The following is a 26,581-nucleotide window of genomic DNA, read 5'->3' as shown; positions in this document are numbered from 1 at the left end:
TAAAATCCCTTTGCCATTAATCTGACCTTGTGGTTAATCACTTCACCTTTGAGATTCTCCTTCACCTTGTACACCCCTTTAACGCCAATCAACTTCTTTCCTTGAGGTAGATCAACTAGTTACCATGTATTTTTTTCTCAATTGACTCTAGCTCTTCCTTCATCGCACATATCCATTTTGAATTACTCAAGGCCTGTTTCATTTTCACACTTTAGATCCATCAATGAGTGCAAAATGTATAAGATCACAATTATTGTTTACTTAATTATTTGGGAACAACTAACAATCTAGCAATGTGTGGTTGTAGACTTATAATTTATTAACTCAAATCTCTTCAGAAGCTCAAGTTCATTCTTCAGTTGATGCAAAATGATACCCTTATGATAGTACAAAATCTCTATCCCTAGAAAATATACAATATTTCTCATATTAGTCATCTTAAACTCATTCATCAACACCTTCTTGAACTTTAATATTTCATCAAAACAACTAGGTTAAATTACTCCCAAGGTCCTTTAAGTTATTTAATTGTAACAATTTGGTCCTTCACATTATTTTCGCTACAACTAGGTCCTTTATGTTATCAAATGTGTGCATCATTATCCTTTTTTAACCGATAAAACGTGCTAATTATGGATGCAATTATTTTGAGGGATGTAAAACAGATGAAGTGCTTCCAAAAACACAATAATAAACATTTCTAAATGATTAAAATGAGAGAAAAAGGTGGCAGATATCACCCAAAAGGACCAAGCTGTTACAAAATAAACTTAGGGACTAAACTGTTACAATTAAATAACTTAAAGGACCTTGGGAATAATTTAACCAAACAACTATCTGTCAGCAATCTCTCATCAACATAAAGACAAACTAGAATCATATTTCCTTCAGAAGTATGCTAAAAATAAACTCCATATTCCATCTCACAATTCTGAAACCCGTGCTTCTTAAAAAATGAATCAATCTTCAAATTCTAAGTGTCAATGTGCTTGCTCGTCAAGTCCATAATCAATACTTTCAGCACTTCATTATGGACTTGATTCCTCATAAAATGAAATTGTGTCAATGTGCTTGCTTTTCCCATACAACATTGGATTCTTAGAAAAGCTTATGGAAGATTTGTTATCAATCATCAACTTCATAAGCTTACTCACCTTGATCTTCAGATCCTGCAACAAATACATCAACCAAGCAGCTTGACACACATACAAAGCACTTGCAATTTATTCAGCTTCACATGTTGACAACTCAATCATTGATTGTTTCTTTGAGCACCAAGAAATGAGACATCCTAGATATTTGAAAAGATATCCAAAAGTACTTCTTTTGTTAACACTATCACCACACCAGTCATATTCTGAGTAGCACATCAATTCAGACTCATATTCAACACCAGAAGGGAACAAAACTCCATACACCAGAGTTCCTATAATATACCTCAGAATCCTAACAGTTAGTTATGGTATTATAGAGATATCTTAGCGAGCCAAATCCCACTGTTTAATAGTTGTAGAATCTCCATTATCACCCTTAGCATCTGAATCCAACTTATGATTCGTCTCAGCATGTGTGATTGTAGACTTATAATTTATTAACTCAAATCTCTTCAGAAGCTCAAGTTCATTCTTCCGCTGATGCAAAATGATACCCTTATGAGAGTACAAAATCTTTATCCTTAGAAAATATACAATATTTCTCATATTAGTCATCTCAAACTCATTCATCAACACCTTCTTGAACATGATTATTTCATCAAAACAACTACCTATCAGCAATATCTCATCAACATAGAGACATGCTAGAATCATATTTCCTTCAAAAGCATGCTAAGCATAAACTCCATGTTCCCTCTCACAATTTTGAAACCCCTGCTTCTTAAAGAATGAATCAATCTTCAAATTCTAAACTGTGGGCGTTTCCTTCAATCCATACAAAGCTTTATGCAACTTATACACCATCGCTTCCTGATTCTTTTTAAAAAATTCAGGAGGTTATGACATATAAACTTATTCTTGTAAATGACCATTCAAAAAGGATTATTTAACATATATATGTATCATTGATCAATTCCTGTTAGCAGCTATAACAATTACCAACCTGACTGTTTCTTGTCTAGCTACAGGTGCTAGTGTAATTCGGTGGGAGAACTTATTTTTATATTCGCAAACAAATGTTGCGGTGAGCAAGAGTCGCCACCGGCTTTTATTTTATTCAATTAGTAAAGACTAAAAGAACATGAAAGACTTTTAAAAGATTTTGACTTTGGGGGGTAGGTTATACAAAGGGAAGGTGTAAGCACCCTTTGTATCCATGGTTATCTATGGGCTCTTAATTACTTAGTTCACTTATTTGTTTGAAATATTTGAAAGGTGTCGTGTGTGTTTAGAAAAATAATTTAGTTTTGAAAATGTATGAAAAGGCAATGTTAAAAAACAAAGTGTGAAAAGCATTTGATTTGTTGTGAGCAAGCACTTAAGAGTTACCTACCCTAAGTTCGTAAGGTCTTTCCTATTCTAAAGACTTTCCTTGAGCTATAGTACTATCCATACCATATAGGAGTAGGTAGTCCTATACATTGGATGTAAAAGGACATTGAGGGTCATCGTATAGTCATAGGGGCTATCCATACCATAAAGAGGGTAGGAAGACATATGCATTGGATGTGAATAGTCATAAAAGGCAACATGTAAGGATACCTTAACAATTGAAGGGACTATCATCATTTATCGTAGGCAACTCGAGTGACAAGGTCATTTTATCGTAGGAAACTCGAAGGGACTATGATCTTTATTCCGAAGGGACTATGATGATTTTAAATCGTAGGAACCATATGCTAATGTATCCCTACGCTCGAGGGACTTGACTATTAATTATTCGAAAGGCAACGGACGAGAGGGTTACCCTAAAGGTGGGTGTGTGCGAAGTGTGTTAGATTCGAATTTTTATTTATCTTGAGTTAAGGTTAGCTAGCGATTGATTTATCTTACCGTACAATCCTAAGCATACGCGGAAAATAAATTCATGTGTTGATTCTTCTCCTTCAATGGAGATGCACCTTCTTAGATTACTTATGTTTTATGGTCACAAAATTACAAAAAAAAAAACTTGTTTTACATTCTTACAACAAAGTGGCATTTTATTGTTTCTAAAAAAAAAATTCTACATGCAATATAAGTTCTTACAAAAATAAAATTTATTTAATTATCTTAAAACTATTACACTTTTATTTAATTATCTTAAAACTATTACATTTTTTCATTTTTATTTAACCATGTGTACTTCTAATTAATTTTTATATTCATGGAGTATATGTAAGATGATGTAGAAGAGGTGCATATATATTTTGGGGTATTCCAACCGTTTTAATAAATTACTTGTAACTAGTTTCATAATTGAAGGAACACTAACTACTAAATGACGTTAAAAGCCAAAACTTTCAAAAAGAAAAAAAACATAGTAGTAATAAGTAAGTGTCTACACCCTCCACCTTTATATATAGATAACTGAAGATTGTATTAAGTGTGTGGTAATCATGAACAATATACACTTTAGGTTGTTTTTTATTTTGTTCATTCTCCTTTTTTCAAGTAAGTCTTCTTCATCCTTTTTAATTAAGTTTTATTTTTGTATGGTTCAATGCAATTTTAATTTTAATATATTTCTTTTTGTGTTATGCATGATGTCTAATTGATGGATGAATGCAGAGATGGTGATAGAAACAGAAGGATCATATGAATATCGTAAGGCCGTTTGCAAAGAGATGTGTAAAGTTGCAGGTCATCCATATGGTGTAATCTTGTTTTTTGATGGTCATCCAAGTCCTATAAGATGCATCTGTGCGACACCGCCGTGACGCACTAAAGATTAGATGAGCGTACAACTTTGTTTATGGTTCTTTAATTGCTAGTTCTGGTTTTTTGTCTTGTTTTTTCGATCACTTTTCTGTTTTATTTTTTCCTTCACTTTATTGTTCTTTGGTGTGGTTTTTGTCCGCATTATGTGTGGTTCATTAGTTTCTCTCTGTATGATACTTTGCTCCCCTTTTAATTATAGTTACCAGTGTGTCTTGATTTATTTCAATTAATCTTAATATGTTTTCAATTTCTATGTGGTTGTTTAACCTTTGATTTTGAGCATAATTATCAAGTGACATGATCTTTATTTCGTAATGTATTAAGATTGAAGTATGGATGACAAAAATATCCATACCCGCGGATATGTGTAGATAAAATCTGTCACGGATACGGGGCGTATAGTTTAATAGATATTCACAGATAAAATAAATGGATATTTACATACCTGTTTATTAATGAAAATGAATATGAGTTTAATGTTACCTTGTCCGTGAATATCCATATCCATTACTAAATTATAAAAATTACTTAAATATTATTAATTTATTATACACTATATATCTTTACAACTAAAAAAACTAAAAAACTTGTCTCCTTATATACATATTTTTTTGAAGTTTTCTCTGAAGAAAACATTTATATTCTATACAAATCTTATTGAACATTTCATATTTAAGCTTCTTAGATACTACATATCTCACTTCAACAATTTCACCGTCCAACCAACCAGTATCACTCTTTTCTCTTCCAACTAGTGTCATATTTTATACTGCTACGTCGTCCGTTCTTCCACCATAACTCATAATCAAAATATCATTCTTTTTTTTTTGTTAAAAATGAAATATATGAGATATTATGCTTTGGTAAAAATAAAGGAAATTAATTTGATAAAATTTTGTTGTTAAAATAAGAGAGATTTGTATGATTGTTATGTCATAATAATGTCTCGTGCCTTTAAAAAGAACTGAAAATTATTCTTCCAAAATATAATTTTAGAAAAATAATATTATCCATGGATATTTGTAAATATCTACGGATACTTTAATTCTCGCAGATTACCCGTTTAACTGATATCTCCATGGATACGAGACGGATATGAATATCATATTTATCCAACGGAATGGACACGGATATCATATTATCCGTCCCCTTGAATATCCATTTATATCTCTAGATTGAAGCCACGAAAAAATATAAGATAGAGGCAAAGATACAACATAACTAATATAGGAAAAAATTTCTAAATATATTTTGATGAAATAAAAATATATATTATTGAAGGTTATAACATAGTTAAAATCACATAATTTTTTTAAAAAATATGTCTTAAATTATATTTATAAAACTTTATTCAAAATAATTTCAACTTTAAGTAATTTTTAAAAATTTATATATTTAAAAATATGTTATAAAAGGATAAAATACCTAATGTAATATTTTATAAAAATAAGTTAAACAAAATTTTCATTTATAATTTTTTTAAACAAATTTAAAAAATTTTGTTTAACAAAAATGTGCATTCCTTTAATTTAAAAAAAAAAAACCGTGTTTACTTTGTTTTTAATGATTTTTGAAAGTACTTCATCAATTCATATAAAGTTGGTTCATCACATAAGTAAGAAAATATTATTCCATCATTTATGCGTTTGTACTCAACATGAAGAAAGGTAGATGTGACGATTAACAAAAGCTTGGAAAGAGTTAATTAAAATAGTTTCATATTGCTTTGAAATTGAGGCTAAAGGTAGTTTCTATTATACACATCAATCCGGTTGGATAACAATGAACAAGATGAAGATTTTTATTGGTTAAAAAAAAACAAGGTGAAGATGGAAGAAGAGAGAAAAATTGTAACTAATTTTTACTAAATTGAAAACGGTTATAATGAATGATTCTACACGCTATCAATTGCAAAGCACAAAATGCAATATATACTAAACTCATATTGGGCCAAACTAACTAAAGTCCAACACAAGGCCCAAAATAAACTATCAAGTAATACTCTCTGGATGTTCAATTACACTTCAACATCATCCCTTAATTCACATTCAAAGCTAAAATCAAGAACACAAATTCCATTTTTAAAATTGACAAAGTATTCTGTCTTGACAACTTTAGTCAATACATATGCAAGTTGCTTCTTGGTGCTACAGTGCACAACTTCCATCATTTATTATGGACTTGGCTCCTCATAAAATAAAACTTTGTGTCAATGTGCTTGCTTCTCCCATGCAGCATTGGATTCTTAGCAAAGCTTATGGCAGATTTGTTATCAATCATCAACTGCATAAGCTTGCTCACCTTGATCTTTAGATCCCGCAACAAATTCATCAGCCAAACTGCTTGACAGACATACAAAACACTTGTAATGTATTCAGTTTCACATGTTGACAACTGAACCACTGATTGCTTCTTGTAGCACCAAGAAATGAGACTTTTAAGATATTTGAAAAAATATTTAGAAATACTTCTTATGTCAACACTATCACCACACCAATCACATTTTAAGTAGCACATTAGATCAGACTCACATTCAACACCAGAAGGGAACAAAACTCCATACTTCAGAGTCTCCTTAATATACCTCTGAATCCTAACAGTAGTTTGATAACTTGATCACTTTAGTTTGTTCATAAACCTACTCACCATTCCAACTGCATAGTAAGTGTCAGGTCTGGTATTATAAAGATGGAGAAAGAGAAGTGATCAACACTAGGCAATGGAATTGGATCATTACTTCAATCATTCTTCTTCATGATACCTTAAGATAAACTTGTCATCAATCCAAAGTAAAACCAATAATCAAATGATCATTTAAAAATAGATTTGAAATGAAGAAAGTTCAATCAATCAAAAGTACCATTCCAAAGCCCAATTAAACAAGATGAAAACATCAATCCACTATAATTGATTAAAGTCAGCTAAAGGAGAACCAAACAACCATTAAAATAAAGAGAAAAGGATAAAATAAGAGTTTTAAAACAATTTTAAAGGGTTTTAAAAAGAAAATAAAAGGGAAAATACAAAAAGATGCATTAAATCATTAAAGAAATGTCCAAGAAAATTTGAGAAAGTCAGAAATATTCCATATAAATTGATCTCAAAAGTTGGACTAAAAAAAGTTTCAAAAAGGTTAAAATAAATTGTTTAAAAACAATTAAAAAGAAAATAAAGTGAAAATAGTAAAAATGCTAAAAATAATTTTAAAAATTTGGAAAAAAAAACATATGTGGTATAAAATAATTTTTGTGAATTATGAAAAAAAGAGAGAATTATAATAGAAAAGAAAATAAAAAATGCCAACGGCTAGGTTAGTCATCACGCTCTGATTGACTTAGGTATTCAAATTTCCCTCTGAAGCACGCAAAGACAACTTCATCTTCAAACATGAGCTCATATTTTGTAAATTATGAATTTAGAGTTTTAAGCTCAAACATTAAACGTGCAAGCTACGTTTCCATTCATCGTTCATGTCTCTCTGCAATAGAGCCATTAGTTCACTCCAAGCATAGAGAATTTTGCAGAAAACACAAAGAACTCTACCTCTTCAAAGTTAAATTAAATAACTAATATAATGAATAAATGACAAGTAACATATGGCTTTGAATCAATGAGCCAAGATGAAGAGAGTAGTAACTTGCTTTTGTAGTGAAGCAGCTTGTATCTACCTGTTCAAAGTGAGTTTTGTTGAAAATATATTTGGTGTACTTTTTTAATTATCGTTTCCACAGGGATTTATGAGATTTTATATATCGCTGTTCTACACTTTATAGTGCCGTGAGCTAGAGTTTAATATGGGTTTTATTTTGTCAAATTTCATTCACAAGTTTCTAGTAACAAAGAATAAATAACGAAAGGTTTTAAGAATTTTAAATGTATCAAGATTTGATTTCATCAACCTTATTTGTATGTCTTCCAATAATCATGCATATGAACTCGTTACTAATCATTATTATCACGTATCGTTCGTCTATTTCATTCGTTTTCGCCACAGTATAGCAAGTTTTACCGTATTGTTCAACCAACAATTTCTCAACCGATTAAACAATATAAATAACATTTATAAACCGATACAAAGTGAATATCAAACACTAAATCCATTTCTAGACTTAGTCTTTGATAGATGATAAAGTTAGGTGAAGATATAAAAGTTGTATTTCACAAACATTTAAACCATAGAAATGCAAGATAAAGCAGACAATATCATCTATATTGATTAATAACTTGTTCATACGCAATAATAAAAAAAACATACAAAAGAAAAGGAAGATTACATCTTTTCTTGATACAGAAGTTGTTTAGCTATCCATGGACATGGTAGGTTCACAATCAACAAGATGCAGAAGATGAGCAAGCATCAAAGGTGATTTCTCGACTATTGATGCTCTGATTCTTCCATTATTCAATGCAATAGTGGTTTAGGTCATTTCAGCTCTCAAAAGTATGTGTTAGCTCTAAACAAATCTAGACTCTCCTATTTATAGAGGATCTAAATCCCGTAGAGCGTGTGTTGCACCCTATAGTGTGCTACGTGCGCCTTCATTAAATGATCAAATCGCCCTAATGGGTCTTGCGCTAAATTCTGTCAGAAGCCTTGAAAATGTCCTAGATTGCACTACAAGGACACTGCAACCGCGCGTCACGCAATTTGAAGCATGCAGAAATTTAATATTTTCTTGAAATCTCTTTCTACTCTCCAAACTCCAAGTTCCCAACCTAAAAGGCAAACCTACAATAAAATTTACCTACAAAATAGATTAATAGGAAATATAAACTTGATTAAATAAACTTCAAATATTTATATCAAAATAGCGGGGAATAAATACAAATATGTGATAAAATGAATCGAAAGGTACCAAAAACTATACTTCATATTAACACAATTTGGTACCTAACAAGCTTCAAGGTCGAAAAATTGTGAAATTGAGTTGGTGCTTGCAAGGTGTTTAAAACTTCTGTAATGGTTCAAACAGCTTTAGATGATGTCGATGAAGGTTTCAGGGTGATGATTTAAAGTTAAAACAAGCTTGAATTGAGAAACCAACTTATGATTTTTAGAGGTATCAGGTTGAGATTTCTGCTGAGTTTTCAAGGCTATTCGAGCTTGCAAATGAAGGGGAAATGATGCTCTATTTATTGGAAAAGCAATGAGTTCAAGGCACGTGTGAAATCAGATCCCAATCATGTGAATCCATTCTAGAATTTTCTGATTTTGCAAGCGTGTGAAAATGAGCATGGAATGAGTGATTTCAGAGTGATTATAGGTCGTTTTGCACTTAGTGGGATGCGTTTCATCAAGCCAAAGAAGTTTTCACATGTGAAAGTGGTCCCATGCAAAGAATCACATGTTTTTCATTTCAAGTCATGTACCAAAATGCAAAGGGTCGAGTCACCATGTTCATGCTTAGGCCAAATACAACCCACTTGTGCGTTTTGTGATTTTTTTGAGCAAAATATTTCTTTCATGAAGGAGAATCAAATGCGAAAAGAACCAAGTCCAAAGAATGCTTGAGCTGAAAATGGCATGGAGGTAAAGTTGAGGTCGTGGCCTGAAATTTCAGGTATGGCAATAGGTCAAACAGGTCATTAACCTAGTTATGTGCATTTCTTATATTATGAATGACTATTGTCCCACTGAAAGTATTTCCTAAATTATGATTTTTAAAGTTTATTTCCTTGGAACCATATATCCCTCTGTATTTTTACCATTTCAATATGAATACATAGCTTGATTGTTTTATGTCTCTAATGGTAATATCCGGCAACACCTATACATCCAGTTTCACCCTCATATAGAGTTTCTAATCTCAAGATAAACCGTAAAAATAATAAGTCATATTTAGTGATAGCTTACTCATATTTGGTGAATCATAATAACATAATCGAGATGACCTCGTCTAAAGATTAAAATACAACAAGTCACATACAAAGAGGCAAAATGCATAAACACTACATCACTAATATCCACATACGAATTAACAAAACAAATCTTAAAAACGTGGAAGTATTAAGGGAGATCACCGACCAGACCAAAGACTAAACATATACAAGTTTATGCTTTGAATAAAAAAAATTTCTTTTGGATAAGGCGAGCTAATGTCTCTGCCGTTTGTAACTCCTTTAAAAAATTCATTGTGAATAATGAGTGTCGCTCTTTTCCCCTGTATGGACGGGAGACTCCCCTCTTTTTCTAACTTGTAGATAGATTTTCAAGAAGAAAAACTATAGCCCAAGTGGAAGTGATCAAGTTGGGGTAGAGTCACGCAACAATTGTTCTACAGATTTTTTTTTTTGGTTTTTTTAGTCTGGTTTGGGGTCAGTTTTGGCATCAAGTAGTTCCAGCCCCTTTTTTTTTTTGGTTTTTTGCCCTTTTTTTTTTTTGATTTTTACCACCGATTTAGTCTGGTTTGGGGGTCAGTTTTGGCATCAAGTAGTTCCAGCCCTTTTTTTTTTGGTTTTTTGCCCCTTTTTTTGTTTGGTTTTTTACCACCGATTTAGTCTGGTTTGGGGTCAGTTTTGGCATCAAGTGGTTCCAGCCCCCTCCCGATCGCATTTGCGGAGGATCGAACCGTGGTTCTCCTTACCAAATCTAGCATCAATCATCACTAGACCAATTAACAATTGGTAATTGTTCTACAAAACTTTATTTCTCAAAATGGAAGCATTGTTACAATAGTAATTAACTTTAAGGATTTATACACTTTCTATTCTGAAAATGAAACTCAAATGCAATTTGAAGTACAACTTAAATACAAAGGAAAGCTATGCAATAATTGAATCTTAATTATATTTTAACAAAAGTAACATATTTTGACTATAACTATATGATTTTAAAAGCTAATCAAGGGATACTCTTGAATAACACATCTACTATTATTAGTTATTAATGATCATATTTTATAGCCACTTGCACATCAGAAATATTTTAAATTAAAAATTCTATTTTTTAACAATAAAATCAACACTCATATCCCTTTCCATAAGATGAAGCATCTAAGGAGGGGTCTTACTATAGAAAATCATCTTGTTTTTGGGCTTAGACCCTCCATTATATCAGAAAAAAATTATATTTTTAAAAAAATATTTTGAATTATTTATCTTTTATGGGCACAAAATTACCATAAAAAACTTGTTTTACATTCTTACTACAAAGTGGCATTTTGTTGTTTCTACAAAAAATTTCTACAAGCAATTTTAGTTCTTACAAAAATAAAATTTATTTAATTAGCTTAAAACAATTACATTTTTACATTTTTTAGGCATGTGTACTTCTAATTAATTTTTATATTCATGGAGTATATGTAAGATGATATAGAAGAGATGCATATATTTTGGGTGTTCCAACCTTTCTAATAAATTACTTGTAACTAATTTCATAACTGAAGGAACACAGGAACACTAACTACTAAATGACTTTAAAAGTCAAAACTTTCAACAACAAAAAAACATAGTAGTAAGTAAGTGTCGACACCCTCCACCTTTATATATAGATAACTAAAGATTGTATTGAGTGTTCTGGTAATCATGAACAAGACATATTTTATGTTGTTTTTTACTTCGCTTATTCTCCTTTTTTTCTAGTAAGTCTTCTTCATCCTTTCTAGCAAATCAGTGCAATTTTAATTTTAATATATTCTTTTGTGTTAAACATAATTTCCAATTGATGGATGAATGCAGAGATGGTGATAGAAACAGAAGGAACGAGTGAATATCGTAATGCCGTTTGCAGACAGATGTGTATTGCTAGTGGTTATCAACATGGTATAGTCCCCCCGTCAAGGCCCACGAAATGCCTCTGTCTGAGACCCACCGAAGATTAGATGAACGTACAACTTTATTTATGTTTCTTTAATTGCTAGTTCTGGTTTTTTGTCTTGTTTTTCCGATCATTTTTCTGTTTATTTTTCCTTCACTTTGTTGTTCTTTGGTGTGCTTTTTGTACACATCATGTATCTTTCATTAGTTTCACTTTATACGGTACTTTTCTCTCCTTTTAGTTATAGTTACCAATAGTTACCAGTGTGTCTTGATTTATTTCAATTAATCCTAATATGTTTTTAGTTTCTATTTTGTTGTTTAAGCTTTGATTTTGAGCATAATTATCAAGTGATATGATATTTATTTCGTAATGTATTAGGATTGATGCCAGAAAAAATATAAGATAGGGGTAAAGATACAACATAACTAACAGAAAAAAAATCTATCGGAATATTTTTTGATGTAATAAAAATATATATTATTGAAGGTTATAACATACTTAAAATCACATAATTTTCTTAAAAAATATGGCTCAAATTATTTTTTATAAAACTTTATTCAAAATAATTTCAAATTTAAGTAAGTTTTTTAAAATTTATATATTTAAAAATATATTATAAAAGGATAAAATACCTAATGTAATATTTTATAAAAATAAATTAAATTAAATTTTCATTTATAATATTTTTTTAAACAAACTTTAAAAGTTTTGTTTAACAAAAGTGTGCATTCCTTTAATTTATTTTTTTATAAAAAAAAACCCAACACGTTTTTAATGATTTTTAAAAGTACTTCATCAATTCATATAAACTTGTTTCATCACATAAGTAAGAAAATGTTATTCCACCAATTATGGGTTTGTACTCAACGTAAAGAAAGGTAGATGTGATAATTAACAAAAACTTGGAAAAGTTGGTATAATAGAGTAATTTGAAGCTTCTGCCTTTATTATTAGTTGTGGGAAACAGAATTCTGCAGCCAATTAAATCTTTGATGTATCTAAGAGTTCTTTTGATTGCTGCCAAGTGTGATGCCTTGGGCTTATATATGAATATACTCACAAGTAGCACAATGATCTAATCAACCTCTTATATTGTGTTTAATTAACTTCATGCTTGTCTTCATTCTTTAACGATTGTTACCTTGGTTCTATAGGTGTAATGGCCACATTACAATATTCAATTTGAAACTTTTTCAACATCTCGATGCAACCCTTTTTTTTTTCAATAAACAATTGATATATAGAAAACGCACTAGGGGTGCAACCCTTACAAAAAGAACGACCCTAAAAAACGGATCAAAAGCCAACTAAGGGAGCCTTGTACCAATCGTAAAAACCGAAATTGGACAAAGCTTGGCTTGAGTACAACCACCTCCAAGAAGAAAAAATAACATTGTTATAGACCCAATCAAAACTATAAGGCATATTATCAAACACCATGGTGTTTCTCATACACCAAAGACTCCATGTTGTTGCTATCCAAATGGTGAAATTCTTATCTTTGATGCTAACCCTCTTTACCTTTTCAAGAATGGGACCAAAAGCCATGAACTCTGCTAAAGATAACAAAGAATCAACCCTCGACCAAACGAAAATTTTCCGCCATATTGTTATTGCCACCGAGCATTTGAAAATCAAGTGATTTAGAGACTCTGGATGTTCCTTAAAAAACAAGCAAGCGGACGAAGAAATATTAGGGACTCCCCTACGGATCAACTGGTCTTTAGCAAGAAGTTTCCCAGCCAATAGTCTCCAAGAAAAAACCTGCATTCAGATTGGAATTTTAAAAGTCCAAACAGCTTTCATCCAACCGATAGTGTTTGGAGGCCAAGCAGATTCTTTGGCTTCCTCCACCTGCATAGTGACATTAGACACCTTAAACTCTCCATTGACATTCAATTTCCAAACATGCTCGTCCTCTTCCTCGGTGTCCAAGGCAACCGGCTGCAACCTTGCTTGAAGCTCCCTCCATTGACGCTGCACGGGATCCCTGCTGAGAGCAGCCGCGGACATAACCGATCCCTGCACAGAGACAGAATAATAACCAAACAGCCACTGCGTGTTCCAGCGAAGGTCGTCTCCCTGTGCCTGCAAAAATTCCTCAACCAAAGATAGTTTATTGGTTGATAAATCATACAAATCTGGAAAAGAGGTCCGAATTGTTTGATTTCTCAACCAAATACTATCCCAAATAAGAATGTTTTTACCGTTTCTCAAACGACAATTAACAAAACTTGAGAAGCCATCCTCAAAACCTCCTATATTCACATTGTTAGTCATGACATCTCTCCACCATATAGAGTCGTCTTTACTAAGAATATCTCCGGTATTCGCTTGCACCTTGAGTTTTGGATTATGATACCTTAAATCAATGAATCTCCTCCAAATAGCTTCTTTCTCTGTAAGAATACGCCATTTCCATTTAAGTAGAAGCGCTTTGTTCATGTCACTCACGTCCCTAATCCCCAAACCACCTTTATCCTTTGACTTGCACACTATCTCCCATCTAACCCAAAAATACTCCTTTTATTCGCGTCACCGCTCCACAAAAAATTGCTTTGTATCTCTCTTATCTCTTGAATGATCTTCTTCGGAGCTTTAAAGAAAGATAAGGAGAAAGTAGGGATAGCGTTAAGAACCTAATTGATTAGGGTCAACCTTCCCACAATAGAAATGTTCCACCCTTTCCAAGATGATAATCTCTTCTTGATGTTGGAAATAAGATCCTTCCAAGTCTTTTTTCTTCTAGGATTAGCACCCACCAAAATGCCTAGGAATTTAAAAGGGAAAATTCCTTTTTTGCAAGCGAGGAACGAAGTAGCCGAATGCATAATCCAATCACTCACATTAACTCCTAAAACGTTGCTTTTGTTGAAATTGATTTTTAGCTCCAACACAAGTTCAAAAGCTCTCAAAATCACTTTCAAGCTCCAAAGGAAATATGTCTTGAGACCAAGATCAATCATCTCAAACTCCTTCATGATACCACTTTTGAATTCAATAATGTAACCTCCATTATTTCCCGTAATCAATAAATCATAAACATAGAGACTTATGTTATTCTAAGCTCTAGGTTCTTGCTTCAGGCCATACAACGCCTTTCTCAACCTATAGAATGTGGATTCTTCATTTTTCACAATAAAACAGGTGGTTGTGCTACATACACTTCCTCTTTTAATTGACCATTCAAAAAAGCAGATTTGACATCCGTTTTGTTAATGGACCAATTGTTGTTATTTGCATTTTCAAGAACCATCCTAATGGTTTCAATTCTAGCCAGCGGTGCAAACACATCTCCAAAATTTGTGCCTTAATTTTGCTAAAATCCCTTTGCCATTAATCTGACCTTGTGGTTAATCACTTCACCTTTGAGATTCTCCTTCACCTTGTACACCCCTTTAACGCCAATCAACTTCTTTCCTTGAGGTAGATCAACTAGTTACCATGTATTTTTTTCTCAATTGACTCTAGCTCTTCCTTCATCGCACATATCCATTTTGAATTACTCAAGGCCTGTTTCATTTTCACACTTTAGATCCATCAATGAGTGCAAAATGTATAAGATCACAATTATTGTTTACTTAATTATTTGGGAACAACTAACAATCTAGCAATCTTGTAGGCCTGCCTTTTTGCTGATCTCCTCACATTTTCTACCTCTTGGAGTTCTCCTGCTTCCAGTCCCTAATTTCCCCAAAAATCACATCCCTATTGATTACCGTATTTTTGTTTGTAGCATCATATAGTTTGTAACCACCTGATGAGTGATATCCCACAAGTACTATTTGATCTCCTTTGTCCTATAGCTTCCTTTCAAGTTGATCTGGAACATTTCTATATGCCACTGAACTAAAAACCCTCAAATACATTTTTGAATCTTGACCATGATTTTTTATGGGTATGATATTTTTGAGTTTCTTTGTTGGACACCTATTCAAAAAAAAAGTCGTTGTGGACAATGCTTCTCCCTACAAATCTTTTGGAAAATGCCCCCTTCAACACGCTCCTTACCATGTTGGTGATTAATCTATTCTTTCTTCCGGTAACTCCATTTTTTTGAGGTGTATATGATGAGACTATTCATTAACGTTACCTTGTTGGTTTCATACGAACCACAACGCTGCAAAACAGAATAAAAAAACAAAATTCAAGTCCCAGGCCTGCTCGTTAAGTGCAATAATTCTGGCTTTAGCGAGCTCACGATTCCAGCATTTCTCTGTTCTGCAGAACAGAGCCACTCGCACCCATCACTCAATGGCCCCTTATTCCTCTACTTAAACCACACAGGGATGGAATGTATGGTTCACAAAAGCTTAAAGATTACAACTTCAACAATCAAGGAAGTAAACTACACAATCTAACCTACAATCTATCCTAAATAAACAAAGTGAAGAATTTAACTAGAAACCCTAATTAAACTATCCTACAAATACAATTAGAATAGAGAAAGAGTAACACATAACATACCTTGCTGGAGATTGGTACAGAAGTTCTGTTTACACAAAAGAGATTAATAAAGCTCCAAACTTCAACAATGGAAACTAGGGTTTTGAAAAGGAGAAGAGGGAGAGAGATTATCGTTTGAAAATAGAAGGAAAAAGAGGGAGAACAAGTCTGTGGCTGACTTAAAATGAAGTTGGGCCACTGGGATTGGGTTAGGACCCACTGAGCCCAACTTCATTTTAAGTCGGCCACAGAATATGGTTAGGATTGATTTCCTTTTTGCCTTGGAATATGGAGAATTCTTAATATTATGATTGTGATATTCAAGTTGGGGAGAATAAAAAGATGTATTGGTATGGAGAAGAAAATAATTGATTGCTCAAGAGTGAAAAAGAAAAAAAAAAGCAAAGAGCTTTGTGTATATCATTAGCAAGTTACCCTTAAAATAAAGATTAGCCTCTTGAGCAAAGAAATAATGAAATTGGTGGTATGGATGTGTGGACATAATTTTGAAATTGAATGATCTCTTAGGTTTTGACACTTCCTTGTTAACCAAGCCAAGTTACAACCTTAAAAGTCCTTTGTGATTCATGCTTTTACGCTTTTTGTATAATTGTTATTTAGATCAATGCATAATTAATTCTGGATGTTAGCGTCATTGTTGTGTGAGTGTTAGGATCCTCAATATTGTTCTCTTACTAGAGAACTGTGTCGGTTGTGATTCATCCTTGAACTTATTTTGCTTTAGGAATTGTGGACATATACTTTGTATCTAGGATTAGTTTCTTTATCATGGTATTATTATGGTAATGGTAGGATTTTATCTTTGTGTACTTTTGGAATTTGAACAACCCATATGTGTCTGGTTTTGAGTTGTTGTCCTTGTGGAAGTTGTGTGTTCCTTGGAATTGGTCATTATTTTTTTTTTGTTGTTTTTGTTTTTTTTAAGGATAAACAAAGTTTTAAGTTGGGGAGAGTTGTTAGGGACCAATTTATGTATATAATTGTGGTTAATTTTGTGGTTCTTAACAACTCAAACTCTAAGTATTTATTCAAGTTTGCATAAAAATAGCTTAAATATAGTAAGTTTTTGTTTTAGTTTGTAAATATGTGAATACCTAACTTTTGTGTTCAAAATTGTAGGATTCTTGATTTGTGGCAGTAATGTGAAGTTGGAAGAAGCTTATAGGATGCTTTGAGCCCTTGAAAAGTCAGAAAAGTGAAGAAATCCTTTGGGAAGCTCGCTTAGCGCATTCTGCAGTGCGTTATGGCCCTTTTTTGGAACTCTTGGCAGTAGCTTAAGGCATTTAAGCTCGCTAAGCGAGATTTATCTCGCTTAGCGCGGTCCACTGAATGGAAAATAATTATTTTCTCGTAGGATCGCTTAGCGATCTATATCTCGCTTAGCGAGCTATATCTCGCTTAGCGAGATTTCACTTTCTAAACTTTTATAAAAGCACTTTTTAGATATTTTGTTGGATCATTCTCTTTTGCCATTGCTCTAAACCGACCCTAAGGAGAGAAAATCAGTTATCATCCATTTCTTACTCAAAAATAAAGATTAAGAGCTTGAATCTTTGATCCTTTGAAGATTGATGCTATCTAATCTTTTTGTCTTACTTCTTGTGCAAGCTACCATGGTAAGGGATAGCTAATTCATCTTTTGTGTCAAGACAAGATGTAATCTCCCTTTCCTTTGTATGTTTTCCTTTTGATTATTGTATATGAACAAGTTATGAATCAATATAGATGATAATGTTTGCTTTATCTTGGATTCTAGGGTTTAAATGTTTGTAAAATACAATGTTTTTATCTTAACCTAACTTTATCATCTATCAAAGACTATGTCTAAACATGGATCTAGTGTTTGATATTTACTTTGTATCGGTTTATAAACGTTATTTGTGTTGTTTGATCGGTTGAGAAATCGTTGGTTGAACAACACGGTAAAACTTGCTATACCGTTTCGGACACGAATTGTATAGACGAACGATACGTGATAATATTGATTAATAATGAGTTCATATGCATGATCAATTGAAGACATACAAATTAGGTTGATGAAATCAAGTCTTGATACATCTTTATAACCTTAGAACTTTCATAATTTTAATCCTTGCTACTAAACTTGTGAATGATCTTTTGCCAAACTAAACCCAAAGTAACTTTAACTCAAGACAATATAAACTATAGAACGGCGGTGATATCGCACCAATCCCTGTGGAAACGATAAACTAAAAGTACTCCAATATAATTTCAACAGTAGGTCAATGGATAGTAATGCTTCGGAAAGAAGGAAATTCTTGGATTTTATTGAAGCGAGAGGTCTTGTAGATGTTCCTTGCAAAGGGGAAAAGTTTAGTTAGTATAGAGGTGATGGGAGAGAAAAGAGTAGGATCGATAGATTTCTAGTGTCTGATGAGATTGTTTCCTTATGGGGAGTGGTTGGCCAACTCATAGGCATTAAAGATGTTTCGAATCATTGCCCGGTGTGGTTGGAGGTAGATAAAGAAGATTGGGGTCCTAAACCGTTTAAGTTTAGCAAAGAATGGTTTTCTAATAAAGACTTTGTTCCTTTTATTGAAAAGGAATGGAAGGCGTTGGAGGTGAGGGGTAGAGGGGATTTCATGTTGAAAGAGAAATTTCGTCTTATTAAAGATAAGATGAAATGGTGGAATGGAGAGGTTTTTAGAAATATCAATTTGAAAGTGGAGGAAGGAGTTAGGGATTTAAATATCTCGGTGATATGGAAGTTAGGGATACAAAGAGGTTGGCTTTGAATACAAATACGAATGATAGAATTTGGTTAAACCTAAAGATTAAGGAGAATATGTTAATTCAAATGTATAGACTAAGGTGGTTTGTAACACCCTTCTAAAACCCCCCGGAATAACAAATAAAATTCAGAGTAAAACATAAAAAGGGTATTACAACTTCAAAATATTTAAAACATTAAGCCATGTCATGCCTTATGAGGAACTTCAAAAGATATTATTCAGTAATCATGTTAACACAGCGGAAAATACTTCAAAACTGAATAACATAAAACATCGGGATTCACATCCAAATTCACCGATCTAAACCAACAAAACATTATTCCAACATAAGAAATAATCCATCAATCAAATTCTAAAACAAACGTTCCCCCAGTGTTACAAGACCAGAGCATGACACCGACACAACCGTACTAACGAAGTAACTCTACGAGTTATCCTCACCCAGCACAAGCCGCTAACCTTTAATCTGAAAAATAATCAACAGTAAGGGTGAGTCTCATTCACATTTAACCAATGTTATAAGATATAAATAATAAAATATTCAATCACATATTATTCACCCAATTACAGTTATGATCAGATTCAGGCTATACACACATACACCAAATACAACAATTGGCCAAACACACAATATTATAACATTGGACAACTTCCATTCATGTTATAATATATCAAACACCTAATGCAATGCAACTACATGCATGTGGTACCAATCATGGGACGAACCCATCTCACCGATCCACCATCGTCATGGATACGGCGACACCCACTCATTAATTCCACACAATGGGAATTAGCTACCACTGATCCACCATCGTCAAGGATCAGCCACATAATGATTATGAAATGCATGTATCAACCATAACATGCTCATCATCCACATAGACCAACCAATGTCATAATCATCAACCAATATAGTAATCAATAGCCACACACACAGTTATGCTATTCCCAACCAAATAGAATACATATTTTACATCAACAATATATGTATAACATACACCAATTACGACCACAACATCATAACAGATATAACATCCACCACACAGTGCAACAACAATAGCACCTCTCACAATCGTGTATCAAGTACAACAAATCAACCCAACAACAACATAGCATTTACATCACCATAATACCACGTATAACACATCCATCACAATTCAACATCTTGAATTATCCACCATTGGTATAACATACATTCATCATGTAACAATCACAACAATACATAGAACTTATCATTTATCAATTCCATGTATCACAAATAGCACATAATACACAATACCCATACCTATTATTCTTAAATAACATTAATCCACGACATACACCAACACAATTACATATCATTTTCAAACCACATAATAATTAAATTATCTAGTGATAATTAATTTATTTTAATCATAAAGAGCATTTCATTAGCTTCGTAACGCTTCAAACGACACCCAAAACGGAGTTACGGATCAAAAGTTATGAGTTTTATAAAAACAAGTATTTTTCAAAAACGTACAGCGGTAACCGATTACCCAAACACCAGTAATCGGTTACTGAGACTCAAAAACTCAATTTTGCTGTTTTTACTATGGGTAATCGATTACCCACCCTACGGTAACCGATTACTTCGAGCCTGCAACCCAAAATCACTATTTTTACAGCACCGACATCATTCCAAACCATACCAGAACGTACCATAACGTATAGCAACATCAAACAACATCAACAAACACAATTTGGCATGTTTATAACTCATTTCAAATACCCAAACACTACCATACACAATCAATGCAAATAATTCAACAATTCTTCCAAAACCTAAACCCTAAATCTAACCATAACCCAATTGACACAAACAACATGCTCAATCTATCCTACTATCTATAACCTCATAATAGAAGTTAAACAGAAGAGTCCCCCCTTACCTGAAGGCTGGTTCTTTGTCCTTCCTCGCGTCGCACTTCCTCGCTTCTCTGCTCTTTTCGCGTTCATGCTTCTCTTCTCCTTTTTGGTTCTATTTTTACAAATCCTTCTCTTTCTCTATTTTATGAAAATAGTTTATTATTAGCAATGGGCTTCACAACTGACACCCCCTCCTACTAAAAGCGACACTGGCCCATTAGCCTTATTTTCCATAATTCTCCAATAAATCTAATAAAATACCAAATAATTCCAATAAATAATTTAATTTCAATTTAAATTAATTAAGGGAAAACACGGGGTGTTACAACTCTCCCCCACTAAAAGAGTTTTTGTCCTCGAAAACATACTTGTTAAGTGTCAAAATGTAGTTATTTTGTGTTTGTAAATAGTGGCACTTATCGATACTTTTTGTTAATACCGTTCGAATAATACCCCGTTTTGTGTATAAATACGTATACTTTGTGAATAGATGTATCTTCATATACTTTTATACTTTTTGATAGTTTTCTATTCATTTTGTAGGTATTGAGGCGTATTTGGAGCATGAGCAATAACGTGGCGAAGACACGGCTTCAAACGCGCGATTTTGAGCGGCGGAATCAATTCATTCGGCGAATAAAGCTCAAAACCAAATAATAATAAATCACCAATTTGGTTGATATGTTGTCATTGTTAGATAGAGCATGAAATAAGCTTTCCAACGCTTCGAACCGGACGCAAATCGGAGTTACGGTTCTCAAGATATGGCCAAAACAAGATTTCAATTTTCTGTTGAGCGGGCTAAGCGCGGTCTGGGCGGTTTGGAAAGTCATTAAATAGGGAAAAATAACATTTTTTAGGGTTATGCTTTGGGGTATTTGTTCCCAAAGTCATCATAACCATTTTTGAGTAGGGAGAGCTTAGAAAACAACATTTGTGGCTTGTAATCGGAAGATTCTTGGTCGGGAGCTCGATTGATCGGGATTGACACCGCGAAAGATTTGGTTTTCTTCTCCTCCTCTTCTCTTTGTAACCACTTTTGTTGGGTTTGTTTGTAAGTTTACTCTAAACACATGGATGTTTGTTACTCTTTGTACTAGTTGTATAATATATTTGCTTTACAAATCTTAATCGGTGTTTCCTTGATCTTTTTGCTTAAATGCTCTGGATTTATGTTGTTGTAGACATAGACATCACAAATCTTGATTAGGGGGATATCTGTTAGCTTTTGATTCTAGACATAGGATTGGGGTTAACATCCACATAATATCTGAGTTTAATGTCTCTGTGTTGTTCGATCGGTTGAGACATCGTCGAAAGAGCAATATAGTTGAATTTCCGTCGATGTTGCAGAAATGGACATTGATGTGAGGGATATGTGGTGATTCTGACGAGTATTGTAGATTGAGTACGGCGGAGTGATAAATCTAAGTTTGTGAGGAGTAGTTTAGATTCAAACCAGATAAGCTATTCTCTATCAAGAATGAATTTATTTTATGTTCATATGTTATATTTTCCTTGTTTACTTTCAACCCATTTAACCCGAACTCAAGAACTAAGAATCCGTCGAACGGCGGTTCGGTATCACCAATCTCTGTGGACACGATAATTCCCGAATAAATATTTCCAAATCTTTTGTTGCTTGCCGCTTTACCGCTTCAACAAAATGGCGCCGTTGCCGGGGATTGGTGTTTTTATTGAATTCGCATTGCGATAGTTTCTTTGTTTTTGAGTTTTGTGAATATCGTATATTTTGTGCATATTCTCATACTTGTATATTTTCTTATATTGATACATGTTTATATTTTCATACTTATACATGTTTGTGTGTTTGATTTTGTTCCTCTTTACTTTTGCTATTTAACAAGGTGAAGTTGGCTAAACAAATTGAACTCGGATAGTTCGTAAATTATAAATCTTCACTTTTCAACTTGTTTAGCCAATTAAGGATTTTGTAAATATTGTGTTTTATGTATATTTGTGTTTTTACACATACTTGTATATACTTTTGCTTTTGATTCGTTAGTTAAGTGTTTGGTCAGGTCGCTTTCTTTATGTTGCGTTTGAGGCGAAAGCATTGGCGTACCGCGACGAAGTTACTTACCATTCGCGAAACAATAAAAGGCGTCGAGCTATCGACGTAAAATGAGCGCTTGTTGGGAGGCACCCCAACGGTTGTATATTTTTCTGTTTTATTTTCTGTAAATGAGTAGTGTAGGTGTTAAGTGGAGGCCGCACTGGAAATGCTGGTTTTCTTGTTTTTCTGGTGTAGCATGCTTAGCGCGCTTACCGCGCTTAGCGCGGCCTGGGAGTTTTGTCCAGTGAACTCTTTTTAATGTTTCACTCGGCTCGCCTTTTTCCACTTCCACCAAGGCCTTATAGAGTAGTAATTATTAGTAATATGTTTTAATTCTTTTGTTGTTGTTTAGACTCAAATTTTGGCCCGATTACTTGGAATCGCATTTGGTAATTCTCCAATTTTGATTGATTCAACATGCTAATTGTGCGGTAATGATTGTTCGAATTTGTACATAGCAAGGTACTCGTTTATCGCTTTCTATAGCATAACATGTTTAAGAGACTTTTCATTTGTACAATTTTCATATCATTCATTCTTTTTGCATAACTTGCTCATGACTTGAATCACATTAGTTTCCCCTTTTTACCATAAATGTGAGGTGGCTTTCCATTGTGTATATATGTGAGTGACCGACATTTCTTGTTTTAACTGGATATTATTATGTTTAATCTTTCGTCTGTATTGATTTTGTGAATGCACGAAAGTGATCAAGGCACTTGTTTGATTTTGAGCACAACTACCATAGCTAAATATCAATTCACCTTGTGAGTGTGTGAGCATTAGTAACCCCCTTTGAGCCTTTTTGTCAATATCCATATTGTTTTTGCTTAATGCTTGTCTATGAGCGTTTGGTTTTCGATTGTGTTTGGATGTTGATTCTTTGTTTCTTGAACCCTGAACTATGATTTATAGTTTGAATTTTTACCTTGCCTTAGAAAGTAGGGAGTATTCAATGTATATTGTGGTTGGATTCAAGTTGTGGAGAGGATGTTTGCCTCTTTATGATGTGGTTGGTATATGGTTGTGAAAATAAAAGAAAAAGAAAAAAAAATTGTGAAAAAGAAAGAAAAGAAAAAGAAAGAAAAAAGAAAAAAATTGGAAAAAGAAAAGAACAAAAAGAGTTTGGAATAAGATTTGTGTTAATAAGTATTGTGTTTGGTGTGAAACATGTGAGGAGGAAAAAGTTTGATTGAAATTCCTTTGTTTGAAACTTTGTGGAAGTAATTACTCCCTTAGGTTTAGGCAAGTTTTTGTTTCGATTAGCTTTAGGAATTATCACTTGTTTGTTAACCGAGCCACATTACAACCTTTAAAGCCCTTGTGATTCGTGTCGTTGCGTTTTCAATACTATTTTTGGATGAACACATAATTTTGTCTTTTGCTTGCAAGTTTGTCAGGTGTGTGTCAAAGTCCTCACCTTTCGGTGTTTTTCATCTACCGATGAATTGTTGCTAGGCGTGATTCGTGATTGAGCTTGTTTTATTTTAGAATGTTTTGTATGATTTTTGTACTTAAGATTCGTTTCATTTTCATGTTCGTTGTAGGATTGTGGTAAGTATTTACTTTGTTCGTACGTTTTTGTTTGAACCGTACAATTGTTTTGTTTTTCTAAACTTTGTTGATTCTTGATTCTTTGGATTTTTACTTTTGCGATTTGAGTGTTTGGCCTTGTTTGAGGACAAACAAATTCAAGTTGGGGAGATTTGTTAAGTGTCAAAATGTAGTTATTTTGTGTTTGTAAATAGTGGCACTTATCGATACTTTTTGTTAATACCGTTCGAATAATACCCCGTTTTGTGTATAAATACGTATACTTTGTGAATAGATGTATCTTCATATACTTTTATACTTTTTGATAGTTTTCTATTCATTTTGTAGGTATTGAGGCGTATTTGGAGCATGAGCAATAACGTGGCGAAGACACGGCTTCAAACGCGCGATTTTGAGCGGCAGAATCAATTCATTCGGCGAATAAAGCTCAAAACCAAATAATAATAAATCACCAATTTGGTTGATATGTTGTCATTGTTAGATAGAGCATGAAATAAGCTTTCCAACGCTTCGAACCGGGCGCAAATCGGAGTTACGGTTCTCAAGATATGGCCAAAACAAGATTTCAATTTTCTGTTGAGCGGACTAAGCGCGGTCTGGGCGGTTTGGAAAGTCATTAAATAGGGAAAAATAACATTTTTTAGGGTTATGCTTTGGGGTATTTGTTCCCAAAGTCATCATAACCATTTTTGAGTAGGGAGAGCTTAGAAAACAACATTTGTGGCTTGTAATCGAAAGGTTCTTGGTCGGGAGCTCGATTGATCGTGATTGACACCGCGAAAGATTTGGTTTTCTTCTCCTCCTCTTCTCTTTGTAACCACTTTTGTTGGGTTTGTTTGTAAGTTTACTCTAAACACATGGATGTTTTTTACTCTTTGTACTAGTTGTATAATATATTTGCTTTACAAATCTTAATCGGTGTTTCCTTGATCTTTTTGCTTAAATGCTCTGGATTTATGTTGTTGTAGACATAGACATCACAAATCTTGATTAGGGGGATATCTGTTAGCTTTTGATTCTAGACATAGGATTGGGGTTAACATCCACATAATATCTGAGTTTAATGTCTCTGTGTTGTTCGATCGGTTGAGACATCGTCGAAAGAGCAATATAGTTGAATTTCCGTCGATGTTGCAGAAATGGACATTGATGTGAGGGATATGTGGTGATTCTGACGAGTATTGTAGATTGAGTACGGCGGAGTGATAAATCTAAGTTTCTGAGGAGTAGTTTAGATTCAAACCAGATAAGCTATTCTCTATCAAGAATGAATTTATTTTATGTTCATATGTTATATTTTCCTTGTTTACTTTCAACCCATTTAACCCGAACTCAAGAACTAAGAATCCGTCGAACGGCGGTTCGGTATCACCAATCTCTGTGGACACGATAATTCCCGGATAAATATTTCCAAATCTTTTGTTGCTTGCCGCTTTACCGCTTCAACAATACTTCCAGTGAAAAGTTCCGGATAAAGTCCTTCATCTGACTCTCCAGTTCCCATGTAACATTTCCATCAAGTCGATCCTAAAAATCCATCTGACATAACCAACAGGAAGCACATCTCATGCATTCAATCTCAGCTCTTACGTCGCATTTGACTACCCAAAGGTGTACTACTTGTTATACCTCCAAAAGGTTAACAACGATAGAACATTGAGGTACAACCCATAAAATACGCCCAATAACTGAATAATATAATTACTCAACCATGGTATGATCACATTGATCAACACTGCAGTAATGCATTCCATCTACCAAACATACCAACCTTAGACACACTCTTCCATCTGAGCGATAAAATAACACTTACACTTTTCACTAACTGCTTCCTTCAAGAAACTCAATAATCGTAATCCTCATATCATTAAATTTCAACTATCTGACTCCTATCAAGTCAGACCAACAATCATCCAACACGTTACATTTCATTCCCGCTGCACTACTCTGATTACTCAATACAATCATCATTACCAATTAGATTTTCGAGTTTTTACCCAATTCTGGCCCTCTTTACTCATTCGTTCAAGAATTATTCTTTACCATACATGGTACCGATCTATCATTTAGCAATACTTACTCGTACTCAAAAACAGATTCTTGGTTTACTTTATCTATAAAAAAAATTCTAACCATCAGAACGTTTACACACAAGTAGTTATAATCACACCCATCAACTTCAATATACCATTGCTTACGAAATAGCTCAAACTGAGTCCCTCTCTTC

General features: G+C 33.4%; 1 long non-coding RNA gene across 1 annotated transcript; it reads left to right on the top strand.

The window, feature by feature from the left end:
- The first annotated feature begins 3,426 nt into the window (after positions 1-3,426).
- On the top strand, positions 3,427-4,107 carry LOC131655457 (uncharacterized). The gene is made up of 2 exons (XR_009299772.1): positions 3,427-3,587; positions 3,705-4,107. It is a non-coding gene; the product is annotated as an uncharacterized LOC131655457 (long non-coding RNA).
- The last annotated feature ends 22,474 nt before the right edge of the window (positions 4,108-26,581 follow it).

This window comes from Vicia villosa, linkage group LG3 (assembly GCF_029867415.1).
Source record: "Vicia villosa cultivar HV-30 ecotype Madison, WI linkage group LG3, Vvil1.0, whole genome shotgun sequence".
Taxonomy (NCBI): Eukaryota; Viridiplantae; Streptophyta; class Magnoliopsida; order Fabales; family Fabaceae; genus Vicia; species Vicia villosa.
This window is presented reverse-complemented; position numbering and strand designations above follow the sequence as displayed.